General features: G+C 38.5%; 1 non-coding gene across 1 annotated transcript; it reads right to left on the bottom strand.

Moving 5' to 3' along the window:
• Window positions 1–11,742: 11,742 nt before the first annotated feature.
• LOC112739661 (small nucleolar RNA R71) lies at window positions 11,743–11,850 on the bottom strand. Its single transcript, XR_003170595.1, has one exon. It is a non-coding gene; the product is annotated as a small nucleolar RNA R71 (small nucleolar RNA).
• Window positions 11,851–20,774: the final 8,924 nt, after the last annotated feature.

Raw genomic sequence — 20,774 nt, 5'->3', positions numbered from 1 at the left:
TGCTTTGCAACAATTGGTGAATTCAACTTGTGTAACTCTTTTTCACTCAAATTAGTTTCTATCTTGGTTTGTGTTACACAAAGTGCATTTCAACTTTTGCAACACCAATTATTGCAAACCTAATGGCCAAGGCATTGATTGATGACTCGTTTTCAATTAATTTCTTCTTTTGTAATTTCATATTTCATCATCAATGACTGCACTTTCCTCATGATTGTGAGCATGCTTGTTTTCCTTGCTTTGTGAATTTCACTTGATTGAGACAATGACCATCTTACCCCTAACTTTTGAACTAGATTTTCTAACTTCTAACTTGTTTTACCTAACAAATTTTCCTTTTGGCTTGAGCTAACCCATTGACCATTCTTTTGGGTATGATGCTCATTGAACTTAATAAACAAGCATGATGTGTTTAATGGTAGAATTCTTGGTTTGTGACTTTATCTTCTTCTTTGGTTATGGTTACTTGCATTCCAAGTTTTCATTCTTTTAAGTCACTTCATGAGTATGCCATTACGTGCTTGCTATCTCCCTACTTGGCTAAGTGCTTATATCATATCAAATTTTCTTTCAGGATGGCCGATAAAGGTAAAGAAAAGGCCATTACCTCAAGGAAGAGGAAGAAATCTTAGACCACCACTCTCGCTCCTTATGCCAACTATGCAAGGAATCCACTGAATGAAGTGGATAAGTAAAATCAGTTGCTACCGCCCACCGATACATACATGTTTCCCAACCTCTACTGTGAGCTCCATTTTCCCACCTATCAGAAGACAAACTTGAATATTGAGAAGAAATTGGCCCTACCCGACGACCTAAAGGAACCCATTGAGGCCCATATTCAGGGATTGTGCCTAGGCTTTATTAATAGGGACTTGGGACGGATTAACACTTCATGGATCAAGGAGTTTTATTATAACTTCTTTCGGGAGACTCTGGATTCAGTGCATCTACGGGGTGGGCAGATTTCGATCATTGAGGCAGCTATTGAGGGTGTTTTGTACTGTCTACCTCAGACTGGTGATGCATGTGCATACCAGCAGCCAGAGACTACAATAAATACTATGACTTTTGATTATGAGGCACTGAAGAGCGTTATTGCCACACCGGACGCCCCTTGGGTGATGGATTCTAGCAATACAAGGCCCAAGGGGATGTTATTCACTATCTGTCTAGGGAGGCTCAGACTTGGCAGCAGATATTTGCCCACTATGTCATGCCCACTACACACTTTTCTGAGATTTTGATGGATATGTTTCTCCTGATTGGCTGTGTCATGGAGGGAAAGGAGGTATATTTCCCCCGGCTGATCAGGAGAGGCATGTGGCGAGCACACATCCGCGGCCTTCTACCATTTCCTACCATGGTCACTAGGATGATTAAGCTAGCTGGCGCCCCATGGAAAGATGATGATGCGATTTTACACCCCCAGACGAGGACGAGAAAGAGGTAACTATTCCGTGGGGTACGTGGGTGCATGAGAAGCCCCCTTCCAGGCGCCGCTCTCGAGCTAGAGCAGTAGTCGAGGCAGCTAGACCTTCATCTTCCACAGCAGCAGTACCTTTACCACTACCGGCACCCGAGCTGACGTACCTGCTAGTACATCGCCTGTTTCATTTCATAGAGCGCAGTGAGTGTCGTATCATGCGACGTCTCGACCGCATAGACCAAGTGTTTGTATCACAGGGCATTGAGCTACCCCCTCTCCCCGACTCTCTCGCTTCCGACGAGGTAGATCATGAGGAGGAGCCCGGGGCAGAGCATGAGGTTGAGCACGCAGAGGAGCATGTTGAGGAGCCGGTTCAGTAGGAGGCACCTCCAGAGACACAGGCTACCCAGGATACTCCACAGCATGCCGAGGAGCCAGTGCCCCAGTCTGAGATCCAACAGGAGACAGATGCGACTATTAACCCTCACCATGAGCTTGATCGGTAGCATCGAGGACGATGCTTCATCTTAAGTGTGGGGAGGTCACCGCTGTCGCCGTCGGTGGATTTGGTGAACACTTTTCGGACACTATCACTTAGTTTTTCTTATTTTACTTTATTTTGCACTATTTTGGGATTATTGTATATATTTTCTAGTATGGATACGTCTATTTTGGTTATTGCACACTTTCATTGTATATATTGCATTTTAGCCTTGTGGTTGTGATTTGGAAAATGTTTTGAATTGTTGAAAACTTAGTTAAACCCTTTGTGCATAAAAGAAATTGTTTTGATTAGAAAAGAGGGAAAACTAAGGAATTTTAGAAATTCTTAATCACAACATTGCATTTAGGATATGCTTAGTCAAAATGATAGAACTTTCAAAAGAATTTATCTAGAGGGCACCACCCCAATTGATTGGAAAATTTTTTGTGGAATTTGCTTGAATTCATACTCTTGTGAATCATGTTTTTGAGCTAAGAACACAAGCTTGTGAGTTTTGAGCCTATTGGCATGGTTACATCTTATAATCACTTATCTTTCCTTCTTGCGTGAAATTGTTCTCTTCCTTTGATTGTGATCCTTGATTTGTTTAATTCTATATGTCGAATTATTTCTTGTATTCATGCATCTACATGATTAAGGCCATTATTTCGTTAGCTCACTCACCCAAATAGTCTACCTTTTACTCTCCATTGTTAACAAATTTTGAGCCTATGCTTAACCCAATTGTTCTTTATTTTAGCACATTACAAGCCTAGAGCGGAAAACAATAAAGTCCCTTGTTTAGATCTTTGATTAGCTTAGGCTAGTGAGAGTGTCTTATATTCAAGTTTGGGGAGATTGGGAATATTGGTTGGGATAAAAGAGTGTTTTGTATTTATATTTGGGAATTAGGTGTATACTCATGTAATTGATTAAATATATAAACCTTATGCATTGATGCTCTTGTATGTAGCTTGAAAGAAAAAAAAATAAAAAAATAAAATAAATTTAAAAATAAAATAAATACAAAAAGAAAAAAAATATATAGAAAAAGAAAGAAATAAAAAGGGGACAAGGTGCCCCAAAGTGGAGCTCAATAAAGATCAACGCATATGTGTTATAATCAAAAAGAAAATGCATGAGTATGTTAAAAAGTGAGGAGGATGGGTAGTTAGATTAGTACTTAATTGTATAGGTCATTATATAGGTTAGGTGGGAAGGTCTAAACTAATCAAAGATTCAAATTCTAGTCCACTTATCCATATATGATCCTACCTTGACCCTAGCCCCATTACAACCTTCTGGAAAAGACCTCATGATATTTGTATGCATGCATTGAATGATTGTTGATTGTTAGACGAAGAACAAATTTTGGAAAGCATGATTAGGAGAGAATTGAGAGAATCGAACCTATACACTTGAGTGAAATAGAGCGGATACACATCCGGTGAGGGTTTGATTGCTCAATTACATGTGTTCACCACTATCATCTAACTTCATGCAAGTTTGTAAATTCTTTTGATGATTCAATACAATTACAGGTTGGATTTGATTTCCATTGCTTTAGCCCTATGCTTACATGTATTCTCTTGGATTTTGATTTATTTTGACCAAGCATTAGCATTCATATGGTTAGTTGCATTCATTTAGATAGTTGCATTTAGATAATTTAGTTGCATTGAATAAATGTCATACCCTTTGCTTCATTCTTGGTTTAAGCATGAGGACATGCTTGGTTTAAGTGTGGAGAGGTTGATAAACCCCTTTTGTAGGGTTTATCTTGTGTTGAATTTAGAGCATTTTGATAACCTTTCCTCACATTTATTCAATGAAATAGCATGAGTTTGTGATTGTCTCCGTATTTGTGCTTAGATGTGAAAATATACTTTTTAGACCTTTAATTTGATAGTTTTAATCTTCCTTTGATTCCACTAGATGCCTTGATGTGTTTGGTAATGATTTCAGGTTGAAAAAGGGCCAGGAAGGGATCAAAGGAGCTAAAGGAAAGCATACAAAATGGAGAAATCATGAAAAGCCAAAAATTTGGAAAAGCCCATGGGCGCGCACGCGCAGATCGCGAAATTCTCCAGGGACACGCACGCGCACTGTGCGCGTACGCGCCGAAGACCGCACGTGATTTTTAAAGAGGAACACGTGCCTGGCAATTTTGGAAGATTTCTAGCCCCATTTGGAGCTGAGTTTTTGGCGGGAAAAGGCTAAAAAAGACCAAGGAATGAAAGGGAAGGCATCATGAAGAATCATACACACACATTAGGCTAGTTTAGTTTTAGTTTTAGAGAGAGAAGCTCTCACTTCTCTCTAGAATTAGGATTAGGATTAGGTTTAGTTTTTAGATCTAGGTTTCAATTCATGCTCTCTTCTACTTCTTCTTCTTCTTCTTAACTCTTTGTTGTTACATTCATCATTCTTCTATTGTTTGTTATTACTTTCTTCTTCTTTGTTTGTAGATATACTTTTGTTCATTCTATTTTCTTTTAATGCAATTCGAGGTAACTCATGTAGATTTTATTTTCTTTAATTTTTGTTGTTGAATTCTTACATTCAATTGTTGTTAGATTCTATTCTTGTTATCAATTTACTATGCTTTTCTTTTGTGCCTCCCAAGTGTTTGATGAAATGTTTGGTTGGATTTTAGTATAGATTTTTATTCCTCTTGGCCTAGGTGGAGTAATTAGTGATGCCTGAGTTATCTAATTTCCTTGTTGATTGATAATTAGAAGTTGCTAATTGATTTGGATACCACTAACGCTAGTCTTTCCCTTGGGAGTTGGATAGGACTTGTGGAATCAAGTTGATTCATCCACTTGACTTTCCTCCATGGTTAGAGGTTAACTAAGTGGTAGCAATGGATAATTGTAGTCACAATTGAGGAGGATAATTAGGATGGGACTTCTAATTCTCATAACCTTGCCAAGAGTTTTCATAGCTCTTAGTTTTCTTCCATTACCATTTATATTTCTTGTCTAAAATCTTAGAAAACCCCAAACATACCTCATAACCAATAACAAAACACTTCATTGTAATTCCTAGGGAGAATGACCCGAGGTTCAATACTTCAGTTTATAAATATAGGGGTTTGTACTTGTGACAAACAAATTTTTGTATGAAAGGATTATTGATTGGTTTAGAAACTATATTTGCAACGAGGATTCATTAGCGGAATTCTAAACCACACAAAAGTCCGATCATCATTGAACTAAGCCATTAGGGGACCTAATAGTGTTACTAGGAAAGCCTTATATAAGATGCCATTTCCTACCCCTTCAAGGTTCATCCTGGCCACAAAAGCATCAATGTGCTCCTGAGGATCCGACTTTCCCTCATACTTTAAATCTATCATCTAATCAAAGTGGTTAGGTAGACAAACTTAAAGGACATGGAAAACAAATGGAGTCTGGCACACAATTACATGTTCTCGACTATCACTTTGTCTTTTAGGACTCAGACTCCTTTGCGGAGTTTGTTTCCTTTTAGACTAGGTGATTGAGACTCAAACCTCCCTCGTCTTTCACCCTCACGACACTCGCCGTCACGCCATGGTGACCTCCTGTGCCTTTAAGGTGAGTGGGATGGTCATAAGTTGTTACCTTGCTGGTGATCAGGAAGCCTTCTCGGGCTTTAACTTTCTTGACTATGATCCATGGTTGCACAACTTTGGGACCTGGATTGCCTTTACCAACTGACGTTCCAACTCTGCCTGCTCTAACACTTGCACTCTATAGTACATTTCTTGCGTAACATGAACGTAATTATCCCCTAAGCCAACGAAGTGACGAGTCCCTGCATTTTGAGCTCTAACATTATTTCTGACATTATGAGCTCTAACGTTGTGGACTTCATAGATCCTAGAAGGATTTGATGTTCTTCCTTGGTGGGAGGAGTGACATCTGTTTCATGCCTATCTTCATGGAATTGCTCCTTGAAAGGAGTGTTTGGTTGATCACTGAGTGAATTTTTGGTTGACCATGGTTCTAACCTTGTAGGATCCCCACAGACGGCCCCAAATGTTCATACCTGTGCTGAGGATATGAGCTAGTGAAATCAAGGGGTTTGGAGATCCTAGTCCGCACGGTGTTAGAATCAAGTCGGGTGGGCTACTGTAATACCTAACTATACAGAGCTTTATGTAAAACTCCGATTAAACAAAAATTAAATAAATAATTAATTAAATATGGACTGCTAGGAATAGAAAAATTTAGAATCATAATTTGGAAATTTAAATGTGATAATTGGATTTAGAGGATATTTCCAAGTGGGAAAATGTACCTTTTTGCGAAAAAATGCGTGAGGACACGTATGGGAAATTTAACCAGCAGTACCGCCTTAGATTTTCCGGTACTGTAACTGAGAAAATTAATTATGAGTGATGAGAGTTAAAAAATTAGAATTTATAATTTGAAAAATTAAAAATATTTAAAATGCACATTAAAACACCAATCTTAAATGTTTTGGCCCAAAATTAGGCCAACAGACTAAACTGAGTGAATCGGGCCCAAGCCCATGCCATATAATGACCCATTTCAGCACAACACAAACACATTTTCCCCCTTTTTATGAGAGAGACACGGATTGGAGGAAGAGAGAAAGAAGAACACAAACCCTAACCCCCTTCGATCTTCAAAGCTCCACAACTTTTTATTCGAAGCTCCGATTGACGAGCCGTTGCGGCCACGCATAGCTCTTGTCAAACTCTTCGATTCTATCTAGGAATTGTGGTGAGTATCTCGAAGTCCTCTGCCCAGTTTTATTTTTTTCTTTTAATTCTTTTTTGATTTGGATTTTAATAAAATCTTGTGATTTTGGTTGTTTAGGGGTGCTCTAGTATGAGCTATTGGTGAGTTTCATCAACCATTTTCGTGGGTTAAGGTAAGAAATCCTTAAATCATTGTGATTTATGAAATTTTATGAATCCTAGGTTGATGTATATAAGAAACTGTGTATATTAGAGTGTCGATTGATTTTGGGTACACATTGGGAACTTGCAATTAGCTTGAGAAGCTTTTGGGTGAGTCTTGGGGTGGAGATTCACAAGTGAAGAGCTTAGTTTTGACTTCTAAGAGGTACAGCTTAAGTTTCATTTAAATACCGTGTAATGTATAGTATGAAATCCTAGGCTAGATGCCCCTAGAATTAAGTTTGAATTGTGTATTTGGTTGGAATTAATATGTGTCGTGGTGTGTTATTGCAATTGATGATTTAGATGAGGATTGTGTAATTATGTATAATTGATGTGTTGTTGAAATTAATAGTTTGGATGGTAGTTATATATTTATGAATTATATATTGAATTGGTGAATTTGGGCCAGATGTCGTGAATTTGGGATGGGGTCTGGGAAAAGATAAGAATGGTAAGTGATGATTGAATTATGTGATGATGCATGAGTTTGAATAGAAAATTTGGTATTGAATGTGTGGAAATTTAAGTGATTGATGGAATAGTAAAAAATGAGATTTTGAGTTGTTGAATGGATGAAAATGAGTTGAAATGTGTAGATGAAGTAGGTTTGAATTTGGTTAATTCAGAATGTGTGGATTGAGTTGGTTTGGGAGGGTCATTTTGTTGATGTTGAAACTGTTTTGGCTTGTGAACTTTTGGAAAAGTTGATAAATGCTATTTTTTGTTAAAATTGATTTCCAACCAACCTCGGTGGGTCGTAACATGGACCTCAGAGTTGAAAACTTTTCAAAGTTGAATTTTTATGAAAACTCACTTATCGATCTTTCCAACGGTTTAAGAAAGGTTGAAAAACAAATTTTGTGGAAAAATATATAATGGTTTAAAATTTGGGTTAAAATATGATTTCTGGAGTATATAAGCTTTTTCCAAGTCTGATATGCCATGTGTATGCGAGAACTGTCATGCGTACGTAGGAGTTGGCCTTTGCTAATACTCATGTGTACGCAAACATGGGCTGACGCGAGTTTGTCAAAATGACGCTCATGCGTATGGACGCAAGTCATGTGTACGCGAGCAAACCCCACTGCCCAAATTTCTCGCGTACGCGAGTATGCCAATTTTTACACTCATGCATACGCATGAGACGTGCGTACGTGATGAGCGGATAATTTATATGCTTTTTGGCATTGTTTTTAGTATGTTTTTAGTATATTTTAATTAGTTTTTATTATATTTTTATTAGTTTTTATTTAAAAATCACTTTTCTGGGCTTTACTATGAGTTTGTGTATTTTTCTGTGATTTCAGGTATTTTCTGGCTGAAATTGAGGGACCTGAGCAAAAATCTGATTCAGAGGCTGAAAAAGGACTGTAGATGCTGTTGGATTCTGACCTCCCTGCACTCAAAGTGGATTTTCTGGAGCTACAGAAGCTCAATCGGCGCGCTCTCAATTGCGTTGAAAAGTAGACATCCTGGACTTTCCAGAAATATATAATAGTCCATACTTTGCCCGAGATTTGATGGCCCAAACAGGCATTCCAAGTCAGCTCAAGAATTCTGGCGTTTAACTCCGAAACTGGCACAAAAGCTGGAGTTAAACGCCCAAACTGGCACAAAAGTTGGCGTTTAACTCCAAAAAAAGTATCTACACATAGAAGCTTCAATGCTCAGTCCAAGCACACACCAAGTGGGCCCGGAAGAAGATTTCTGCATTAATTACTGATTTCTGTAACCCTAGGCTACTAGTTTTTTTTAAATAGGACCTTTTGCTGTTGTATTTTTCATCTTGGGACGTTTAGTCCTTAGACCTTTGAGGCTGGCCATTCGGCCATGCTTACACTATTTGTTCTTATGTATTTTCAACGGTGGAGTTTCTACACACCATAGATTAAGGTGTGGAGCTCTGCTGTTCTTCATGAATTAATACAATTACTACTGTTTTTCTATTCAATTCACGCCTACTTCTTCTCCAAGATATCACTTGTTCTTCAACTTGATGAATGTGATGATCCGTGACACTCATCATCATTCTCACCTATGAATGCGTGACTGACAACCACTTCCGTTCTACCTTCGATTGAGTGCATATCTCTTGGGTTTCTAATCTAAGATTGGAACCTTCGTGGTATAGGCTAGAATTATTGGCGGCCATTCCTGAGATCCGGAACGTCTAAATCTTGTCTGTGGTATTCTGAGTAGGATCTAGGAAGGGATGACTGTGACGAGCTTCAAACACGCGATTGTGGGGCGTGTGACAGACGCAAAAGGATCAATGGATCCTATTCTGACATGATCGAGAACCGACAGCTGGTTAGCCGATGTTGTGACAGAGCATCAGGATCATTTTCACTGAGAGGACGGGATGTAGCCATTGACAACGGTGATGCCCAACAAAAAGCTTGCCATGGAAAGGAGTATGAATGATTGGAAGAAGGCAATAGGAAAGCAGAGGTTCAGGGGGAACAAAGCATCTTCATACGCTTATCTGAAATCCACCAATGAATTACATAAGTATCTCTATCTTTATTTTATGTTTATTTTCATCACCTTAAACTCCATAACCATTTGAATCCGCCTGACTGAGATTTACAAGATGACCATAGCTTGCTTCAAGCTGACAATCTCCGTGGGATCGACCCTTACTAACGTAAGGTTTATTACTTGGACGACCCAGTGCACTTGCTGGTTAATTGTGCGGAATTGTGACAAAGTGTGATTCACGTTTGAGAGCACCAAGTCTTTGGTGCCATTGTTGATGATCACAATTTCGTGCACCAAGTTTTTGGCGCCGTTGCCGGGGATTGTTCGAGTTTGGACAACTGACGGTTCATCTTGTTGCTTAGATTAGGTACTTTTCAGAATTTTTAAGAATGAATTCTAGAGTTTCAAGGTGATGTTCTTACCATCACAAAAGCTGATTGATTCCCATCAATTTAGCTATTGAATGTAATGTCCTGCTGAAGCTTGGCCAAACATGTCTAATCTTTTTAGACTGAAGCTTTAGACTAACATTGCATGATTCCTGGAATTCTCATTAAAAGTTTTGATTCTCTTTATTTTCTTTTCCATATAAGTTTCGAAAATCACAAAAAAAAATTTAAATCATAAAACCAAAAAATATTTTATGTTTCTTATTTGAGTCTAGTATTAATTTTTAAGTTTGGTGTCAATTACATGTTTCTGTTCTTCTTGCATTTTTCGAATTCATGCATGTTCTTCATTGATCTTCAGGTTGTTCTTGATGATTTCATTGCTCTAATCTTTAAATTCTCTTGTTTTGTGTGTTTTGTTGTTTCTCATATGCATCATCAATTTGTTAGTGTCTTTTATATGAAAATTTTTAAGTTTGATCCTGCATGCATTGTTTATTTTATCTTAGTTGCATTCTTATTGTTTCTCATCATTAAAAATTCAAAAATATTTTCAAAATTGTGTCTTTTCAAGTCAATAATACAGAGAATTGAAGATTCAGAACATTCAGCAGAGGAATCAAACAGAAAAAGCTGGGCGTTCAAAACGCCCAGTGAAGAAGGAAAACTGGCGTTTAAACGCCTGCCAGGATACTTGGCTGGGCATTTAACGCCCAAAAAGGTAGAGATTTGGGCGTTAAACGCCCAGAATGGTGCCCATTCTGGGCGTTTAACGCCAGAATGACACTAGAGGGAAGATTTTGTTTTTAATTCACATTTTTTTCAAGTTTTCATAATTTTTCAAAATCAAATCTTTTTCAAATCATATCTTTTCAATCATATCTCTTTCAAAATCAATTTCTTTCCATTTTATATTTATTTTTTCTATTTTCAAAAATCCTTGCTTCAATTAAAGATTTACTTCAAAATTTTCAAGTTGTTACTTGCCTATTAAGAAAGGATCAAACTTTAAATTTTAAAATCATATCTTTTAATTTCTTGATAGTCAAGTAATCAACTTTAATTTTAAAAAAATTTTCTTTTTCTAAATTGATTTTCAAATCATATCTTTTCAAACATATCTTTTCAATCACATCTTTTTCAAAATTAATTTTTTTCAATCAATTCTTTTTCTAGTTTCAAAATCTTTTCCAAAAATCACTTTATTTCTTTCCCAATCTTAGTTTTCGAAAATCTCAATCAAATTTTCAAATTTCTTTTTAATTATTTCAAAATCTTTTTAAATTGTTTTCGAAAATTCTTCCCCTCTTGTCACATCCTTCTATTTAAAGGACTAAGACTCCTCATCAAGGTGCAATTCGAACTCTGTCCCTCTTGATAACTTCGAATTTCCTCTTCTCCACCTCCTCCTTCTATTCTTCTTTTCCTCTGACACCTCAAAGAATCTCTATACTGTGACATAGAGGATTCTCTACTTTCTTGTTCTCTTCTCTTTCATATGAGCAGGAACAAAGATAAAGGCATACTTGTTCAAGCTGATCCTAAACTTGAAAGGACCTTGAAGAGAAAGCTAAGAGAAGCTAAAGAACAATTCTCTTTAGAGAGCCTAACAGAACTCTTCAAAGAAGAAGAAACCATGGCAGCCGAAAACAACAACAATGCCAACAATGCAAGGAAGGTGCTTGGTGACTTTACTGCACCTACTCCTGATTTCTATGGGAGAAGCATCTCTATCCCTGCCATTGGAGCAAACAACTTTGAGCTTAAGCCTCAATTAGTTTCTCTAATGCAACAGAATTGCAAGTTTCATGGACTTTCATTGGAAGATCTTCATCAGTTCTTAGCTGAATTCTTACAAATCTGTGACACTGTCAAGACCAATGGGGTTGACCCTGAAGTCTACAGACTTATGCTTTTTCCTTTTGCTGTAAGAGACAGAGCTAGAACATGGTTGGATTCACAACCTAAGGAAAGCCTTAACTCTTGGGAAAAGCTAGTTAATGCCTTCTTGACAAAGTTCTTTCCACCTCAAAAATTGAGTAAGCTTAGAGTGGAAGTCCAAACCTTTAGACAGAAGGATGGTGAATCCCTCTATGAAGCTTGGGAGAGATACAAGCAATTGATCAGAAGGTGCCCTTCTGACATGCTTTCAGAATGGAACATCATAGGAATCTTCTATGATGGTCTGTCTGAACTATCCAAGATGTCATTGGATAGCTCTGCTGGAGGATCTCTTCATCTGAAGAAGACGCCCGCAGAAGCTCAAGAACTCATTGAAATGGTTGCAAATAACCAATTCATGTACACCTCTGAAAGGAATCCTGTAAATAATGGGACAACTCAGAAGAAAAGAGTTCTTGAGATTGATACTCTGAATGCCATATTGGCTCAGAATAAAATATTAACCCAACAAGTTAATATGATTTCTCAGAGTCTGTCTGGAATGCAAGCAGCAACAGGAAGTACTAAGAAAGTTTCCTCTGAAGAAGAAGCTTATGATCCTGAGAACTCAGCAATGGAAGAGGTGAATTACATGGGAGAACCCTATGGAAACACCTATAACCCTTCATGGAGAAATCACCCAAATCTCTTATGGAAGGATCAACAGAGACCTCAACAAGGTTTCAACAACAACAATGGTGGAAGAAACAGGTTTAGCAATAGCAAGCCTTTTCCATCATCTTCTCAGCAACAGACAGAGAATGCTAAGCAAAGCCACTCTGACTTAGCAACCATTGTCTCTGATCTAATCAAAACCACTCAAAGTTTCATGACTGAAACAAGGTCCTCCATTAGAAATTTGGAGGCACAAGTGGGTCAGCTGAGTAAGAAAATTACTGAACTCCCTCCTAGTACTCTCCCAAGCAATACAGAAGAGAATCCCAAAAGAGAGTGCAAGGCCATAACCACATCTCACATGGCCGAACATGGAGAGGAGGAAGAGGCAGTGATTCCCACTGAGGAAGACCTCAATGGACGCCCACTGACCTCCATGGAGTTCCCTAATGAGGAACCATGAGAATCTGAGGCTCAAACTGAGACCATAGAGATTCCATTAAATCTACTTCTGCCATTCATGAGCTCTGATGAATATTCTTCCTCTGAAGAGGATGAAGATGTTACTGAAGAGCAAGTTGCTAAGTACCTTGGAGCAATCATGAAGCTAAATGCCAAGTTATTTGGTAATGAGACTTGGGAGGATGAACCTCCATTGCTCATCAAAGAACTGGATGACTTGACTAGGCAGAGATTACCTCAAAAGAGACAGGACCCTGGAAAGTTCTCAATCCATTGTACCATAGGCACCATGACCTTTGAGAAGGCTCTGTGTGACCTAGGGTCAAGCATAAACCTTATGCCTCTCTCTATAATGGAGAAGCTAGGGATCATTGAGGTACAAGCTGCTAGAATCTCACTGGAGATGGCAGACAATTCAAAGAAACAAGCTTATAGACTTGTAGAGGATGTCTTGGTAAAGGTTAAAGACCATTACATCCCTGCTGATTTCATAGTCCTAGAGACTGGGAAGTGTATGGATGAATCCATCATCCTTGGCAGACCCTTCCTAGCCACAGCAAAAGCTGTGATTGATGTTGACAGAGGAGAATTGATCATTCAAGTGAATGGAGACTCCCTTGTGTTTAAAGCTCAAGGATACCCCTCTGTCACCATGGAGAGGAAGCACAAAGAGCTTCTCTCAATACAGAGTTAAAAAGAGCCTCCACAGTCAAACTCTAAGTTTGGTGTTGAGAGGTTCCAACATTGCTCTGAACATCTGTGAGGCTCCATGAGAGCCACTGTCAAGCTATTCACATTAAAGAAGCGCTTGTTGGGAGGCAACCTAATTTTTACTTATCTATGTTAAATTTCTATTTTCTATTGTTATTTTATATTTTCTGTAGGTTGATGATCATGTGAAGTCATAAAAATAATTGAAAAAGCAAAAACAAAGTGAAAAACAGAATAAAAAATAGAACATCATGGAGGAGACAGTTACTGGCGTTTAAACACCAGAAAAGGTAGCAGAATGGGCGTTAAACGCCCAGTCTGGCACCATTCTGGGCGTTTAACGCCAGAAAAGGGCACCAGACTGGCGTTTAACGCCAAGAATGGGCAAGAAGCTGGCGTTAAATGCCAGAAATGGGCAGCAGCCTGGAGTTTAACGCCATGATTGGCAGAAAGAGGCGTTTTGCACGCCACTTGGTGCAGGGATGAGGAATCCTTGACACCTCAGGATCTGTGGACCCCACAGGATCCCCACCTACCCTACCAGTCTCTCTCTTCTTCACCCATTCACCAATCACCTCAATACCTCTTTCCCAAAAAAACCCCTCACCTATCAAATCCCACTATTCTCTTCACCATTCACATCCATCCTTCATAAAACTCCACCTACCTCACCATTCAAATTCAAACCACTTCCCCTCCCAAACCCACCCTCTATAGCCGAACCATACACACCCCTCTCACCCCTATATAAACCCATCTTCACTCCTTCATTTTCACACAACCTAAACACCACCTCTCCCCCTTGGCCGAAACACAAAGCCCACTCCATCTCCTCTATTTCTTCTTCTTCTACTCTCTTCTTTCTTCTTTTGCTCGAGGACGAGCAACCTTCTAAGTTTGGTGTGGTAAAAGCTAAAGCTTTTTTTTGTTTTTCCATAACCATTAATGGCACCAAAGGCCGGAGAAACCTCTAGAAAGAGGAAAGGGAAGGCAAAACCTTCCACCTCTGAGTCATGGGAGATGGAGAGATTCCTCTCAAGGGTGCATCAAGACCACTTCTATGAAGTTGTGGCCAAGAAGAAGGTGATCCCCGAGGTCCCTTTTAAGCTCAAAAAGGGTGAATATCTGGAGATCCGACATGAGATCCGAAGAAGAGGTTGGGAAGTTCTCACCAACCCCATTCAACAAGTCGGAATCTTAATGGTTCAAGAATTCTATGCCAATGCATGGATCACCAAGAACCATGATCAAAGTGTGAACCCGAACCCTAAGAATTGGCTTACAATGGTCCGAGGGAAATACTTAGATTTTAGTCCGGAAAATGTAAGTTTGGCATTCAACTTGCCCATGATGCAAGGAGATGCACACCCATACACTAGAAGGGTCAACTTTGATCAAAGGTTGGACCAAGTCCTCATGGACATATGTGAAGAGGGCGCTCAATGGAAGAGAGATTCAAGAGGGAAGCCGGTTCAACTAAGAAGGCATGACCTCAAGCCCGTGGCTAGGGGATGGTTGGAGTTCATCCAATGCTCAATCATTCCCACTAGCAACCGGTCCGAAGCTACTATAGACCGGGCTATCATGATACATAGCATCATGATTGGAGAAGAAGTGGAAGTTCATGAGGTTATATCCTAAGAACTCTATAAGGAGGCAGACAAATCCTCTCCTTTGGCAAGGTTAGCCTTCTCTCATCTCATTTGTCACCTTTGCAATTCGGTTGGAATTGACATAGAAGAAGACATCCTCATTGATGAGGACAAGCCCATCACTAAGAAAAGGATAGAGCAAACAAGAGATCCCACTCATGGACAAGAGCATGAGGAATTTTCTCATCATGAAATCTCTGAGATACCTCAAGGGATGCATTTTCCTCCACAAAACTATTGGGAGCAAATCAACACCTCCCTAGGAGAATTAAGTTCCAACATGGGACAACTAAGGGTGGAGCACCAAGAGCATTCCATCCTCCTCCATGAAATTTGAGAAGATCAAAGAACCATGAGAGAGGAGCAACAAAGGCAAGGAAGAGACATTGAGGAGCTCAAGCACTCCATAAGATCTTCAAGAGGAAGAACAAGCCGCCATCACTAAGGTGGACCCGTTCTTTGATTTCCTTGTTCTTTATTTCCTGTTTTTCAAAAATTGTGCTTTATGTTTATCTATGTTTGTGTCTTTATTACATGATCATTAGTGTCTAAGTGTCTATGCCTTAAAGCTATGAAAATGAATCCATCACCTTTCTTAAATGAAAAATGTTTTCAATTGAAAAATAAAAAGAAGTGCATGAATTTCAAATTTTAAAACAGTTTAATTATCTTGATGTGGTGGCAATACTATTGTTTTTCTGAATGAATGCTTGAACAGTGCATATTTTTTAATTTGATTGTTCATGAATGTTAAAATTGTTGGCTCTTGAAAGAATGAAAGGAAAAGGAGAAATGTTATCTGATGATCTGAAAAATCATAAAATTGATTCTTGAAGCAAGAAAAAGCAGTGAAAAGCTTGCAAAAAAAAAAGAGAAAGAAGCAAGCAGAAAAAGCCAATACCCCTTTAAACCAAAAGGCAAGGGTGATAAAAAGGATCCAAGGCTTTGAGCATCAGTGGATAGGAGGGCCCACAGGAATAAAATCCTGGCCTAAGCGGCTAAACCAAGCTGTCCCTAACCATGTGCTTGTGGCGTGAAGGTGTCAAGTGAAAACTTGAGACTGAGCGGTTAAAATCGAGGTCCAAAGCAAAAAGAAGAGTGTACTTAAGAACCATGGACACCTCTAATTCGGGGCTCTAGCAAAGCCGAGTCACAATCTGAAAAGGTTCACCCAGTTATGTGTCTGTGGCATTTATGTATCCGGTGGTAATACTGGAAAACAAAGTGCTTAGGGCCACGGCCAAGACTCATAAAGTAGCTGTGTTCAAAGAATCAACATACTTAACTAGGAGAATCAATAACATTATCTGGATTCTGAGTTCCTATAGATGCCAATCATTCTGAACTTCAAGGGATAAAGTGAGATGCCAAAACTGTTCAGAAGCAAAAAGCTAAAAGTCCCGCTCATCTAATTAATACTGATCTTCATATATATTTTTGGAATTCATTGTATATTCTCTTCTTTTTATCCTATTTGATTTTCAGTTGCTTGGGGACAAGCAACAATTTAAGTTTGGTGTTGTGATGAGCGGATAATTTATACGCTTTTTGGCATTGTTTTTAGTATGTTTTTAGTATATTTTAATTAGTTTTTATTATATTTTTATTAGTTTTTATTTAAAAATCACTTTTCTGGGCTTTACTATGAGTTTGTGTTTTTTTTGTGATTTCAGGTATTTTCTGGCTGAAATTGAGGGACCTGAGCAAAAATCTGATTCAGAGGCTGAAAAAGGACTGCAGATGCTGTTGGATTCTGACCTCCATGTACTCAAAGTGGATTTTCTGGAGCTACAAAAGCCCAATTGGCACGCTCTCAATTGCGTTGGAAAGTAGACATCCTGGGCTTTCCAGCAATATATAATAGTCCATACTTTGCCCGAGATTTGATGGCCCAAAGAGGCGTTCCAAGTCAACTCAAGAATTCTGGTGTTTAACTCCGAAACTGGCACAAAAGCTGGAGTTAAACGCCCAAACTGGCACAAAAGCTGGCGTTTAACTCCAAAAAAAGTCTCTACACATGGAAGCTTCAATGCTCAGCCTGAGCACATACCAAATGGGCCCAGAAGAAGATTTCTGCATTAATTACTGATTTCTGTAACCCTAGGCTACTAGTTTTCTATAAATAGGACCTTTTGCTGTTGTATTTTTCATCTTGGGACGTTTAGTCCTTAGACCTTTGAGGCTGGCCATTCGGCCATGCTTACACTATTTGTTCTTATGTATTTTCAACGGTGGAGTTTCTACACACCATAGATTAAGGTGTGGAGCTCTACTGTTCTTCATGAATTAATGCAATTACTATTGTTTTTCTATTCAATTCACGCCTACTTCTTCTCTAAGATATCACTTGTTCTTCAACTTGATGAATGTGATGATCTCTGACACTCATCATCATTCTCACCTATGAACACGTGACTGACAACCACTTCCGTTCTACCTTCTATTGAGTGCATATCTCTTGGGTTTCTAATCTAAGATTGGAACCTTCGTGGTATATGCTAGAATTATTGGCGGCCATTCCTGAGATCCGGAATGTCTAAACCTTGTCTGTGGTATTCTGAGTAGGATCTGGGAAGGGATGACTGTGACGAGCTTCAAACTCGCGATTGTGGGGCGTGTGACAGACGCAAAAGGATCAATGGATCCTATTCCGACATGATCGAGAACCGACAGCTGATTAGCCGATGTTGTGACAGAGCATCAGAACCATTTTCACTGAGAGGACGGGATGTAGCCATTGACAACGGTGATGCCCAACATAAAGCTTCCCATGGAAAGGAGTATGAATGATTGGAAGAAGGCAATAGGAAAACAGAGGTTCAGGGGGAACAAAGCATCTTCATACGCTTATCTGAAATCCACCAATGAATTATATAAGTATCTCTATCTTTATTTTATGTTTATTTTCATCACCTTAAACTCCATAACCATTTGAATCTGCCTGACTGAGATTTACAAGATGACCATAGCTTGCTTCAAGCCGACAATCTCCGTGGGATCGACCCTTACTCACGTAAGGTTTATTACTTGGACGACCTAGTGCACTTGCTGGTTAGTTGTGCGGAATTGTGACAAAGTGTGATTAACGTTTGAGAGCACCAAGTCTTTGGTGCCATTGTTGATGATCACAATTTCGTGCACCAGTACGCATTACCACCCAGTTTTGAAAAACATGGATTTTAGAGTTTTTAACCATTCTTTTAGCCTTCTAAACTTTTATAAACCCCGATAAGAGTCTAGAGCCGGTGTAATTAAGGATAGAGGAGTTAGAAACGAGAATTAAAGAGATGAGTTGGTGAATTGATAAGAGATGAACAAATTTAGAAGTGGTGAATGATAAGGGATAATGAGATGATAAATGGTAAATGGTTATGATATTGAGAGATGAGGATGAATAAATTTGATTAAGAAATGATGGGAGCGATTATGATGTTATGAGGTGATAAACAATTGATTATGATTAAGCTATGAAGAGAATGGTTATGAAAATAATTTACTTGTAGCGGAGTAATTCCACTTGCTGCAGTAGAGTGGTTTTGTAAACCTCGGGTATTTAAAAAAATAATTAACTAATAAATTAATTTTGAGTCAAGGGAATTAAAAAATTAAATTTTATAATTGGAAGAAGTAAAAATATTTAAAATACGAATTTTAACACTAATTTTAAAGATTTTGACGCAAAACCGATCTATCAAACCAAACCGGTTAGATCGGACCCAAACTGGGTCCAAGGCCCAACATATTAAAGGTAACACTTAGCCTCCTCCTCCCCCAAATCAAATGAAACACGCTGCAATTGGGGAAAGGGAGCCATGGAATCCTAACCCAAATCACCTCCAAATTTCAATCTTCCGTAACTTTCAATTCGGAGCTCTAATTGACGAGCCGTTTGTGGTCATGCATTTGTCTCGTTGAGCTCTTCGATTCTAACCCAAAAAGTGGTATGAGTATTTAGTTTTTATGCCCAATTATTTCCTCTTTAGAATTTTGATTTTTGGGTATATGTATTGAGAGATTTTGATGATTTTGGTGGTTTAGATGTAATCTAACCTTGGATAATTATTGGGTTTTGCCTCAATCATCGTTAGGTAAGGTAAGAAAATTCTAACCCCTGTAGCTTATGGATATTTAAAAATCCTAGTATCGATTTTGATATATTATCTGGAATTAGATTGAGTTTATGTGAAATTGAAGTCAAATTGGTGAAGTGGTGTTCTTGAATTGGAGCTTTTGGTAGCTGGAATCTATGACACTTGATTTGGAACCGTGGAGGCTTGACTTGAGGTGTTTGAACCTGAGAATAAATTGGCCAAGGTATGGTTTTGGTTTCTCATAGTTAATATTTAATGTTATGTGAAAACTTAGGTTAGAAGACCTTAAGATAGGAATGAACTGAATGAATTGTGTAAATGAGTTGGTATGTGTGGGATTATGATTTTGATGAGTATATGAACTTGTATGTATTGGATTATGATGTTGATGATTAGTGAGCATACATGAAAATTCTGAATGAATTTGTATGTTAACAGGTTGAGATATATGAATTGTATATAATGATGATTTGATGATTATGATGTGATGATAATTGTTGATGTTAGCGAGGATTGGTGATAATTATGAATATAGAATATGAATTGATTTGAGAAATTGGGTGTGGAATGGTTGAGAAAGGATCGAGAGGTAATTGGTAGTAATTTTTTGTTGTAATTGAAGTAAATTAGATTGAGGATTTTGGAAAACTAGTGTTTGGGAACTTTTGGTAAAAACTAATTTTTGACCAACTTTGACAGGCCATAACTTGGCTTCTTGAACCTTAAATTTTGTAAAATTTATTTTGAATGAAAATTGGATCCGTGAAGTTTACAACATTTAAAGAACAGATTAAAAATGATTTTTAACAAAAAAGTTATGCGTGTTCGAAGTTGGGCACGAAAAATTGATTTTTCTGACTTAGCAGCTTTTTGCCAATTCCGCAGCCCATGTGTACGCGGACATGCACGCGATGCAGACCCTGGGCTCTGCCCAGACTTCCCACGTTCACGGACAAGGGTCACGTACGTGAGAATGTAAGATTTCGCACTTCCGCGTACGCAGAAGGCATGCATACGTAGAACCCTATTTTGGATTAAAGTTGCATTTTTAGGTTTTAAACCTATACTCTAGCCTCCCAAACCTCTTTAAAACTTGTTTAGCATCTATTAGCGAGTTTGTAAGTTTTAGAATGAGGGTGAATATCCTAGTTAAGTTGACAAAATGTTGGGAAGCACTTGCGAAATGATAATTGGATCAATAAAGTATTAGAAATACTGAAAGAAATATGATTGATGATGATGAGGAGGAGGATCGATTGTAATTATGATTTTTGAATGAATTGGAATGATATTGATAATGGAGTTGAGAGTGAAAGTGACTCTGAATGAGATGTACCACTGGGTAAGATGCAGTGGTGTTGAGTTATGTTGCCACTTGCTCCGGGTCCAGAATTTTAACACCGCCTGGGTAAGAGGCAAGGGTGAGATTGTCCCGTTGCTCCAGGTACGCGGATAAGATGTAAGGGTTGCTGTTTGGTCTCACTTGCTCCGTGTTTAGTATTCTGTCCAGGGTTCACTACCGGACATGTCAGTTTGGCTTTATAACTAACAGATGAGACTCATCGGCCATAGGATAGGCATGTATCATGTGCATTTGTGTG

The sequence above is a fragment of the Arachis hypogaea genome, chromosome 13 (genome assembly GCF_003086295.3).
Source record: "Arachis hypogaea cultivar Tifrunner chromosome 13, arahy.Tifrunner.gnm2.J5K5, whole genome shotgun sequence".
Lineage (NCBI taxonomy): Eukaryota > Viridiplantae > Streptophyta > Magnoliopsida > Fabales > Fabaceae > Arachis > Arachis hypogaea.
Note: the sequence above shows the minus strand (reverse complement) of the source record. Positions and strands in the feature narration are given on the sequence as shown.